Genomic DNA, 12,229 nt, shown 5'->3' with positions numbered 1-12,229 from the left:
GCCTGTGGCCAGTGCTGGGTGGCCCCCACCCACCCAGGGGTCCTGGTCCTGAGCATCTCCCACAGGAGCACAGGGAATAACCCCAGCTTTAAACCCTTCCCTGAACCTGGGTTTCCAAAGGAGGAGTACGCTACTTTCTCTCCTCCAATTAAACTAATATTGCATCTTACTAGTGAAGAATAAGTAAACAAACAATTAAAGACTTGATGAGGTGTTAAATGTGACACTTAGAAGAACCGGGAAGGAGCTGAACTGAAGAGCTGGGCTCTGTCTGCAGTGGGGTAGCCCCGGAGCCCAGTGTGCCCCAAGGCTGTGGGGAGCCCAGGGGCTGATCTGACCAGCACGCAGAAGAGGTGGAGCTGCCCCAGGTGGGGAGATATCTGGCACATCTCTGAAAGAGCATCCTTCCGATTCCAACAGGCTCACAAACATCCCCCAAATGAGATATTTATATATATATATAAAAGGGCTTTTATCCCCGATTCACTGCTTTCACAAAAGGCTGAAGAGGGTTTCAGTCGTTCCACCCATCTCTCAAGAGCACACCAGACGTTTAATCAGCAACACTAAAAGCAGATCTGGCAAAAATCTATTTTTGACGCCCCTCTGGACACTTTAGAAAACCAGGCTCTGCTCTCCGAGCTGGGAGGACAGAAAACAGCAGAGCTCTGCCCACACTCTGTGGGCACACCAGGCAGTCCTGACCCAGAGGGCTTGGACTTATCCAGGGTGCTGCCTGTTCCCCACAGGGCAGGGGGCATAGGGATGAGGTGCAGAAGCAGAGCCCGAGCATCCTTCCCTGGGACATGCCCAAGGGGAGAGCCGGGGCTTGGAGCCTGCATACAGCCAGCCGAGCCTGAAGCTGTGGGTGCACATGGGGGGCAGCAGCCAGGACCTCGGCTCTGGGCTCCCACCTAAACCCATTTTTTGCAGCCCGACCTGGGACAAGCACTGTTTCGAGGCTGCTGTAAAACCTCTGCTGCAACCGATTTGGAGGACAGCCCTACACACTCAGTGTAGTGGAGCTGCTCTCATTCAAATACCTAAAAATTAAGACCAAAGTTTTCCAGCCCCCTGCAAGCCCAGGACAGACAAGCTGCATTAATGCTACAAGAGATTTTGGCAGCCAGGTACCAGCAAGAAACTTTGAGGACAGCAGCCTCTGAGCCGGGTCACTCCGAGCTTGGCGTGTGTGCGTGCCGGTGCAGAAGGCGCTGGGCAGTGTGGCTGGATCACCTTGGACAATCCGTCCCAGAGCCAGACACACCGTGCCTGGGTGTATAATCCCCAGGGCCACTGGGATTAGCCCAGGAAAGCAAGGCCAGCACTGCTGCAGGTGCTCCCGAGAGCAGCCCTGCCAGGGGGGACCTTCTGGCTGGTGTTAAGGCACACTTTAGCCCATTGCTCATTAATAATTTAATAACTAAATCTCTGGAAGCAATTACTTATTGTCAAGGAGAAATCATTTCTCCCTGTCTCTCTACCGACAGATTTGGAAGACAAAGCACTCCTGTATTTGCTAAGAGGTGATGGTTTAAAGAGACACAGGGGCCACAGAACTCAGTTTGAGAGGGTGAAATGAGCCCTGATAGCAGCCAGCTCTATAAATATGCCAGACGATGCGGGCGGCTGTGGGCAGGACACGGGTGTCATTCACTAAACCAGTTAGTTCCCCGTTTGCTGCATGGCAAACACACCACAATTACCAAGCGATCAGCTCCACATTAGCCGCTTATGTGGGCGGGTGGGATTATCCGCACCGAGGACATGGTGGGGATGCCCACGGCCACGACGCACTCCTCCTGCATCCCTTGCACCGCTGCGCTGCAGCCAGGGCCCACAGACAGGGAAAACAGCCTGATGAAGTTGGCTGCCTGCGCGGGTCTGCTGGTCATCAGGCAGCACCCTGCTTCCACCAGCACCCTGCACACGCAGCTGGCAAGGGTAATTACACCAGTGTGCAATTAGCACAGCATCCCAGCCACCCTCAGGGAAGGGAGCCAGGTGAGCCCCTGGCTACCCAGGGAGGCTGGAAGGACAGACTGTCCCCAACAGCAGGATGCTGGTGCAGGGGCACAAACAGCCCTGGGATGGCCCAGCAGCTGGGGACGGTGTCCTGCCAGGTGCTTTTGTGCAGCCTGGGGAGAGCAGCAGCTCCCTCCACACGGCAGCCAGTGGCAGAGGGAGATCCTGGTGGACAGGGAGCTGCAGCTCCAGGGATGGAGGTTGACAGCAGCCAGGGACGCATCCCAGGGTCAGGCAGTATCACCCTCATCACCCACAGCAAATGCTGAGCCCAGCAGGCTGCGGGAGGTCCTGCTGCCTCATGCTGCGGAGACAGGCTAGTTCGGCTTCCCCATATGGAGCCATTCCCCCTGCCCAGACAGGATCCCCCTTGGCTGGTGGGGCCAAGCCCGGTACCACTCAGTCCCAGGGGCTGGGGGAAGCAGCCCCCAGGGCACTGCCCATACACCCCAGGTCTGCAACACCCGCTCTCCTCCAAGCACACAGTGCAGCAGCTGCAGATAGGACAGTGAAAGGCACCCACGTCCCCAGACACCCCAGCCCACCGGCCAGCTCCCCTCACCCGGCCAGGATGGCCACCTCCAGTCTCCACGGGCGAGGGAGCAGCCTGGGGCCGGGTGAGATGAGCCCTGCTGACCCACGCTGGCACTCCCCCAAGGGAGCGCGCGCTGCCGCCGGCCATACCTGTCTGCAATGCATCAGCGACACACTGTGTCTGTTCCTCCTCTCCCAGGAGCACATGCAAGAACGGTTCAAGAGCCCAGTGATGACAGAGTGGCCACCAGCCTGGCACCCACCGCAGTGCAGGTCTCACTGCCCCTGCAGCAGTGCCAGTTTGCGGGGATGCTGCACCAGCAGGGGCAAGAACTGTTCCCACTAGCAGGGGCACAGGGGCTCACCACCATGCCGGGAAAAAGAATCGGAGTTTGGCTTTGGGAACCCACTGGATTCCCAGTGCAGGAGTACACCAGCCCAACCCACCTCACCCCAGCCCAGCCCGGAGGGAAGGAGGGGACCACCAATGCTGCATCTCTAAAGGTGCTGCAGCAGGGATGGAGGCTTTGCTGTGCTTTCCCCCTGAACAGAGCCCATCCACTGCTCCCACTTCCTGAAATGGAAACGGCCCCAAATGCACCTTCATCATTCAGGGTTTTAAGTAGCTCGTACCCACCAGACGGAGGGCAGATCCCCTCTGCACCCTAGTTTACCTTCCCAGGAAGAAAGCACCGTCAGGCCTCCAGCCTCATTAGCTGCCTGTTGTTAGCAGGACTTTAGCCTTACAGCACCTGGCAAAACCTCATCGTTTCCCAGCTCCTACACCCCACACCAGCAATCCCACCCCACACACACACCATGGGCTGTGCAAAGCCCCTCCGGGTGGGGAGGGCTCTGAGCCTGCCCACAGCAGCATCCCTGCCCTGGGGCTGTCCCACCGAGGCATGACCCATGTCTGCAGTGAATTTGTATCACTGCCTACATCCCCACCACCCTGCTCCAGGCTGCACCACCCTCCTCCTCCTGCCCAAGCCACAGCTCCTGGGCACTGCCTGCAGGGGTAAAGTTTTACATGTTGTTACAGTCCCTCAGCAATTTGTTGGGGTTTTCTGGCTGCTGGACAGACCTGGCTCACTTGTGGATGTGGGGGACCTTCTCGTTAGTCCTCCGTTTGCCGGTGTGCTTTAGGCACACTTATATCATTATCCTCACCTTGCAATGACAGTGCACAGAAGGCAAAGCAATTTGCCCAAGGTCATACAGGCATTCAATGACAGGGTGAGGGGAGACCCCAGGTCTCCTTGTCCTCGCTGGGTGTTCTTTGTGTCAGTAAAAAGGAAGAGAACAGTGAGCCCTGGGACCCGCAGCAAGTGGACTCAAAACCTTCCCTGGAGCTCAACAGGGAGAAAGCGCTGAAGTTTGGCACACACTGCTCAGTTCCACAGTACAATGGGATTTGCTGTAACAGATTCCCATCAGTCACAGAAGAGTGACAGATTTATTTTTAAACAGATTAAGCATCTGCTGCTGACAGAGCACATCTCTGCACAGTCCAGGCAGACTTTCCAGTGAGTAGTGCCCACAGGGGAAGTGTAGCAGGAAATCACCAGGGAAGGCAGCGGCCGAGCTTGACTGGCTCATAAATATGTTTTAAGATAATCTTAAGTCAGATGTGAGTGTCCCATCAGGGCTCCAACTTTGCTGGGTTCACCCCAGCCCTGCTCACTGCAGCGCACTCATGGCAAGCTGCCAGGAGCTGGCACTGCCACGGATGCAGATGCCGGGCTCTGTAGGATGTTTTTGTGTTGGTTATAGAAACAAATAAAACAAAACATTTGCTAATTCAGGGAGATTCTTCTGGATAAGGCAAAATAATCAGATGTGATTCATTCTTGTGCTTTCTCTGTGGGACAGAGGCAGATTGGGGGATTAGCGAACTGGATGGGAACACGGTGATCATGTGAATCTGAGCCTTGGGTCTGGCAGGAGTGGCTGGGCTGCAGCGCTCAGGGTCAATTCAAGCATTGTTGGCAGCAAAGAATCAATTACAGGCTTGTTCAGTTATCCTAGTGAATCCAGAATTAACAAGGAAAAAAATCTAGGAGTCTGTTCATTTAATTCCCATGTCCAGGCACTGGCCCTCCCCTCGCCAGCTCAATATTTTCTCTCTGAGTAGCTCAACCTGCACTCATCTCTGTGAAAGTAAATAAACCCGAGCCACAGCTTCCAGCTCTTTAAATCCGACTCAAACCTCGTTTCTAAACTCTCTCCAAGTTTTCAATGTCCTTCTCCACATGCAGACCCCAGCAAGAGACACTGCTCTAACAGCGCTTGCAGCAGTGCATGCAAGTGACACAGTCTTCATGAGATGGCATGTTATCCTGTCACACTCACAAAGGCTGCTTCAGCTCTGCGGGACGTGGCAACACCTCGGGCTGCTGTCCCTGCTGCCACCCCCTGTGAGCCCCAGCTCCCCTCCGAGGCACCGCATGCCAGGACGGGGACCCCAGCCCAGGTAAGTGGCTCCTTTCTCTGCAGATGCAGGAGCGGACACTTGCACAACCTCAGTGTAAATGGTTTGCTCCAACCTGTGTGCCACATCACCTACAAACACTTGTAATAACAGGGTTTGAGCTTCTCTCAGGTCATCAGCAAAACAGGCTCAATAATGAAAATCCAAAGCCTCATCCCCAGAGATCCCACTGCCCCATTCCAGTCCGTTCCTCTGTTCCAGTCACATTGTGGGGCTGATCCACCAGCCAAATTTAAGCACTTTAATGTGCACACCTGTGGCTGCAGCATCCCAGGTACCCAAGCCACTGACAGCCATACCAGTGCCTAAGGCAGCAGCGCTGTCTCCATACCAGCTCAGGCTCTCATCCTCACCACCACCAGCCCTACCAGAAAAAACAACTCCATTGACCTTAATTACCCTCTTTGAACTCTTGATTAATGGGGTCTAATACAAGCCATTGCTGAGCCTCTGGCTGGGCTGATGGCAGTGAGGGCAGTCTGGCCAGACTTGATGCTGCCTGCACCGGTGCCAAGCGTGCCCCACTGCAGCTGGGGGTGCAGCTCCCCAAAGCACCAGTCCCCCACTCTCTGTGGGGCTGCAGGGAGTTCTCCCAGCCCCACTCCCCTCCTACGCTCACACTGCAGTGACCCAAGGGGACAGGCTGCCAGAGGGATAACACAACACCACCACCACCAAGCAAACCAAACCCCGACAAAAACCTGCTCTTCAGCAGGTCAGCCTGTCCTGCTAGAGTTGGAAGCAATGACGTGAGCCGGCCATCAACACAGCGAACGAGCAGGACCACATCGCTTCCTTGGTTGAAATACCAGTGAAATCACATTGGCACCTTGCAGAAAATAAATCGCCTATTTTTACATCCTAAAAAACACAGAGCACCTTTTGTGCAGGGACCAGGAGTCATGTGCTGTTCTTCCCTGACCTCCACGGGGCACAGCTGAGCAGGTCACAGGGAGTGGATTTGTCACCAGTGCTCTGCACACCCTGTGACAGCCTCCAGGAGCGTCTCTGTGCCTCCAACTCCAGTACACTCCCTGCACCTGCCCAGCCCCTGCCAGCCCTAATAAGGACCTCGCCTCACCCATAAAGACAAACAGATTAACGAACCACTTGAGAGTAATGTCAATCGTTACTTTTCTCAGCCTGAGTAGCCTTGTCCAGCTTCTGTGGTTTAAGGTTAATGAGGCATTTACCCCTAGTTGTGGAACTGATGCTGACACACATGCCCGCCTGCTCCCCTGGGAGAGGAGGGACCATTTTGGGTTTCAGACAGGTGAGTTTATTTTCTAGACTGATAATCTCCAAGCTCACTGCCCAATGCTAGTGTGATGTCCATCACTTGCTGAAGCCCCGTCTTCGGCTGAGCTGGGTCCCATGCCAACCTGGCACTACTCAGCACTAGCATGACTCTTGTTTCCTTTAACAAAGAAGGTGTCTAATTTATTTTAACATTCTTCTCCAATCAATTATTCAAAGTATCCACACATTTAATTCACCCAGCTCTTTTAAACCCAGTGGCCACTTTTACTTCTCCACCATAAGCCTGTGGCACTGATCCCCATCCTCACCAGTCCCAGGAGGACATACCACACACTGAGCGCCCCAAAACACCTGGGGGATGGTGCCTGGTGCCTCCATATCAACTTCTGAACATCACCAAAAAGTTAACTCAAATCTATATGCTTGAAAAGTGCTTTTAGTGATGTAATTTCCACTACCTTGGGCCACTGGAACGTCTCAGTTACACGATGCACTTCTGTAACCCAGCATTCTGTAAGAAGCTGCCTGACAGAGCCCAGTGCCACTCCACTGTCCCTGGGGGTTCTGTCCCTGCACAGCCAGGTCCCACAGGGATGCTGCGGCACATCTCTGCTGTCAGTGGGGTGAGGATGCACAGGAGCCAGCACACGCTTCACTCACAACCCTACAAAACCAGCCCTCTCCAATGTGCCCTGCAGCCCTGGATTGTCACATGTGCAGGCTCCAAGAGAAATAGAGCATTTTTCCTGTGTTACTGCTGTATCCGTAGCTCACTAAAAATAAAGATCACTTTTTTTGCAGTGGGTGAAAACTGATGATAAAAATCCCCATGAATACTTCATCAGGCTGCCTGCTTTCCCATAGATTTTCTGTCGCCAGGAGAGCATTTCCAGCAGCTGCTGGTGCCTGGAAACCAGGACTGCGGGGGAACCCAAATCAATTGCCTCTGAAAGAGGGAATTTTCTACTAAATCCTACTGCTCCCGGTGGCATTATCCATGCAAGAGCTTTGGCAGCAGCTGGAGCAATGGTTTTTCCCCAGGACACAGAGAGAGGGTGTCAGGGACCAGGGCTGGTGCACCCATGGGCTCCCAGGCACCTTCTCCTCCTGGCCCTGAGGAGCATGCACAGGAGACACGGGGCAAGGGCAAGCATCAACAGGAGGATAATGCAGCAGGAAAGGTCCAGCTCCAAAGGTACGGAAAGCTTTCAGAACTGCAGGGACACCAGAGGCTTTGCAGACAGATGTGCCATTGGTCAAGGGAGTTTGGAGAGGGGTTCCGGCTGCAGGGCTGAGGTCTCTGGTCCATCAACTCTTGTTCTAACAGGGTCCAAAGCCACCTTCTCCTCCCTCCCCGGCATGCTGAGCCACTGGGTCCCTCAGAGATCTGGGGTGGGCCCTAGTTCAGGAGGAGCTGCCCATCCCTGCCCCTTGGCAGCCCCATGGCCCGTGGGCTCGCTGCATCGCTCTGGCTAGAGCAGACTCAGCATGGAGAGAAGTTTTCTCCCTAGAATAAGGCCTGAAGAGCGACAGACTCATTACCTCGTGTCTGCCGGAGCAGACACTGAATCATACAGCAAGCTGCTATTTAAAATATTTGAATTCCTCTTTATAGCAAAAATATTGCTTAGCCCTAAGAAGAGAAGGCTGAAGGGGATCTGCTTGCTGGCTTAACTACGGCACAGGCAGGCACAACGAAGGCTCTTCGCAGGGGCACACGGTAGAGGCTGAGGGACAGTGGACACTGCAAGAGCAATCCTGACCAGGCAGCAGGGAGAAGTGCTGCTGTGGGATCGTCAGGAGCTGGGACGCTGGGGACCTCCATCCCACTCTAGAGGTGCCCAAAGCTCAATAGCAGGAGACTCTACAAAATCTGACCTGAGCCCAGAGCTGGATCTAACCTGGAGCTGTCCTGCTTCAAACAGGGGATGGACCAGAGATGGCTCCCACGCTGGGTGATTCTCTTGCCCATGATCACACCAGTTACCATTTGACAAGTCACGATACCATACCACTAGCCCGTGAAGAGCTCAGAACCCTCTGCTCAGGAGTGCTGCCACGCTAATTGCCACAGCATCTCAGATATAGCCACGGGCTCAGGGCTGTGTGTCACTGTCCCAGCCCCCCATGACCAAAGCCTTTGCCAGGGGTCCCTGGGGGTCTGCTGCATCCAGGTGGGTAAATCTCCCTGCCAACTTTGCTGTATAGGCAAGGTGAACAGCTCACACAGAGCATCACCCCTAGTGCAGGCAGCTGCCCCCCACCCTCCCAAGCTGCTGTCCTCATGGATGCTCCAGCTCGCACAAGTCACCCCTGCCCTTGGCACTGGCAGCGTGCCCATGGCTTGCTGAGCCCTGTCACAGGGACAGGTACGGCTCATCCTGCATGACCTAGTTATTGAGACCTGCAGAGAAATGCAGCTCTAGGAGACCAAAACCTGTCTCAAATCCAACAGAGCCAGAGGCATCCCTCCCTCCCTGCCTGCCCCAGGATCCACAGCCAGCCCCTGCATCCCCCACCATGCCGGGGAACACGGGAGGCAGCAGCAGCACCCATGCGTCCCTGTGCTGGAGCTGCCAGATCCACTCCGGCACACTGTTCTTCTTGCCTTAGCCAGGACCAGGGTCCCGGTCCAAGTCCCAGGGTGAGATGCTTTCTGCCTTCTCCATGGAGCCGCAGTCTGCTCCTGCCCCGACCCCGGTCCCCAGAGCAGGATGCAGAGACAAGGACATGGCCCTGCTGCTGGCCCTTTGCCAAATTGCCCAGGCTGAACCCTGGCGGGGGGGGGCTTCTGACTTCAGGAGATTTCCATGGATCTGTCCCAAACCCCTTCCTGCCCATAGGCATCCTTGCCAAGGCAGAGGCACACCGAATCACACCTGCTTTCCAACAACAGCCCAAAGGTCAGAGCCTTCCCCAGCCTTTTCCGCACTGCCGCCCCTCACACAGCCCGGGCTGTATCAGCCTGATCAGCCGCAGCACCCACAGCGATACCGAGTTTGCCATTCCCCACAGCCCCAGGCTCCCTGCTACGGGCTGCTTTCTGGCACAGCCCACTGTGGAGGCAGCTTTGTTTCCAGGTGCCTGCCTCTGTACTCCTTCAAATCAAAACATAAGTTCAAACAAGCCCGGCTATTGTGCAGCCCAGGTCACCCACCAGCACTTACGTAACCTGGGAACTTCAGCAGCAATGACTTGTTTCCTTCTAAATCGCTCATTAAAAAAAAAATAGAAGTGATTGAACAGCAGAGGCTGCTTCTGGGGCATTGGTAGCACACTTTCATGTACCGTAATGCATCAGCCTTACCCAGCACAAGCATCCTCTGCAGGCACGCGTAGCGCTGCGCTCGCCCAGCTCCGGTGAGGCTGCAGCAGGAGACAGGGAGCAGAAATTGCCTCAGACAGAAATTCACTATTTTTTCCTATTTATCTTGCACACACAGCTGAAGAGGGAAAGTCCCATGGGAATGAGCAGCACTTGGCCCAGATGATCCTGGATACAGCACCCACAAAAACCCTACTAGAACAAACTAAGCAACGGTTTCCCCTTTTATTCCTGAAAATTACCCAGAAACACCCACACCAAGACTGCATGTGCCTTCCTTTTGTGTCACTCAATGAACCTGGTAGTTGATTGCTAATGAGAGCTAATTAGCCTCCAGCTCCCACCCTGTGGCTTCCCAGGGAGCTGTTCTACCCACCAACCTGGGGCTTTTCCCAGCGGTGTGCTAGGCCCTGGCTGTTCTGGGCAGGGAGCTGGACCGGCTGCATCCCTGCTGGAGTGACTGCAGAGCAAGCTCATCCTTAGGGATTTGGGCCTTTCCTAAAGACTTGGAGCTCCAGCAGAAAGCTGGCTCAGCCCCAGTCCCGCTGCTTGGGTGCTGGGCTCTAGGCTCATCACCTGCACAGGCTCATTAACCTGAAAAAACTCCTAAAGACATGCCAAACTATCCAGTTTTGCAATTATTTTCAATAGCCGTGGCCAAGAACGGGCACTCACACGCTGGCCCATATTAGCCCATTTTAGTTCCTCCCAGCAGGCAGGAGCCCACAGGCAGCTCTGTGGGGGTGCAGGATCTGGCCAGCCATGCGCTCCTTCAGCTCCCATCCCTGCTTACAAGTGGCTGTCAGAAGCCGGGGGGGGTCCTTTTCGGCCACCTCCATGCTGATGACAGCAATAAAACCAGCCAGCACATCCCCCAGGCAGCGCGGGGATAACACCATGAGCAAGGAGATGGCGCGACTCTGGCACCTCTTCTGAAATAGCTCAGGAACCATTCCCGGTGAGGGCAGCACCTCCTATGAGGTGTCCTGGGATTTTCCAGCTGCTCCCAGCCCTTGGGGAGGATCCCCTGGCTGGGGAAGGCAAGGGCAGCGTTATTCCCACTGGCACCATACAGCCTCATACGGAGCACGGAGGGGAGCAGTGTCGGGGGTCTGTGGGAGCCCCCCTGTTTTGGTGTCTGTCTGTTTACAGGCAGCGTTTTGGGATGGGTTGCTGCTCATTTCACCTTTTGCTTTATTACCTAGAGAGCAAAGAGCAGGGGAGACGAGCAGGGGAAGGTGATGCTGTGGGTGGAAAGTGAAGGAAGGGAAAAGAGGAAGCGGAGGGGGGATGGAGGAGGCATGTGAGGGGCTGGTGGTTGGGTTACAGGCTGCTCCCAGCATCTCTCTTGCTCTTGAACCACATTCCACTGTGGGAATGAATCCAGAGGCAGGCAGCAGGGATCAGGCCAGGCCCTTGGGCTGCTCTGGTGGGGTCTGTGTCAGTCTCAGGAGAAGAAAGCTGGGCAGTGGCTGAAGAGCGGAGCCCTGGCAGGGCAGCGTGCTGGAGGCAGGGGTGCAGGGTGCCTGCTGCATCCCTCCCGCTCCCCCTGCATCCGTCCCGCTGCTCCTGCATCCCTTCCGCTGCTCCTGCATCCCTCCCACTGCCCCAGGCTGAACCCATGAGGGGCAAGTTGTGTACAAGCAGGAATGGACCTGGGACGAGTGATTGTCTCCAGGCTGCTCAGTTTGAAGTGTGAGGGGAGGTTAAATAAAGCTCAGTTCCCTAAAGCAGAGAATTTTGGATAGCAGCAGCGCACGAGTCCATGAGTGTTTAAAGTACAGCTTTTTGACACGCCAGGGGAAAGGTTTTCCATGCATGCATATGGCAGCACTTCAGAGATTATTATTTAGTATGTGAATTAATTCTAAAAAGCCAATCATCAAATGATCTTTCAAAATTTCACATCTCATGTGGTTTAGGTGTTCAGAACAGTGATATAATGACTGCAACACCCCCATCACTGGTGGATATGGGTGAGGAACTGAGCAGGCGTGTGGGTATCCAAGAGCTCCCCCTGAGCCTGGAACCACACGGACAAGCCAGATTTCTGCTTTTTCAAAGCCAATTTTATTATTGCAGCAGAGAAATATTTTTTTTTTCCAAGCTGGTCTGTTCATAATGGTATGAAACCAGAAAAAGTAGGAATTCCTGCATTGAGGAACAGCAGGAAAAATACAGTATAAAGGCATAAGGTTTTGCCTGGCAGTGAAATAAGTGAGTTTCAAATGTCAAGCCTGCTGAGTTTTGCTGCATTTGAAGGAGCCCTTCCAAGCTGTCTGAGATGTCACAAACGTTGGATTTTGTCTCCCTGTTCCAACTGACTTCAGTAAATGGCAAAAAATGCCTCTAAAATACAGCAATTGGCAGCATTGACTGCACAAATAAATAAGCTTGTCATCATTTTATTTTTTTTTCCATTTTCTAAGTTAAAATTTTTCTGGATGCCAAATGCCACCCATTGGACCAATCTCTGTGTGTACAAACGATTAGTAGGAACAACAGGACTGGAGCAGAACCGGGGGAGCTGTAAATATGACCTCTGCATTTCTGCACCTTGGCTAATTAAAATGCATTCTAGAAAACAAAAA

The sequence above is a fragment of the Falco naumanni genome, chromosome 7 (assembly GCF_017639655.2).
Source record: "Falco naumanni isolate bFalNau1 chromosome 7, bFalNau1.pat, whole genome shotgun sequence".
Taxonomy (NCBI): Eukaryota; Metazoa; Chordata; class Aves; order Falconiformes; family Falconidae; genus Falco; species Falco naumanni.
Note: the sequence above shows the minus strand (reverse complement) of the source record.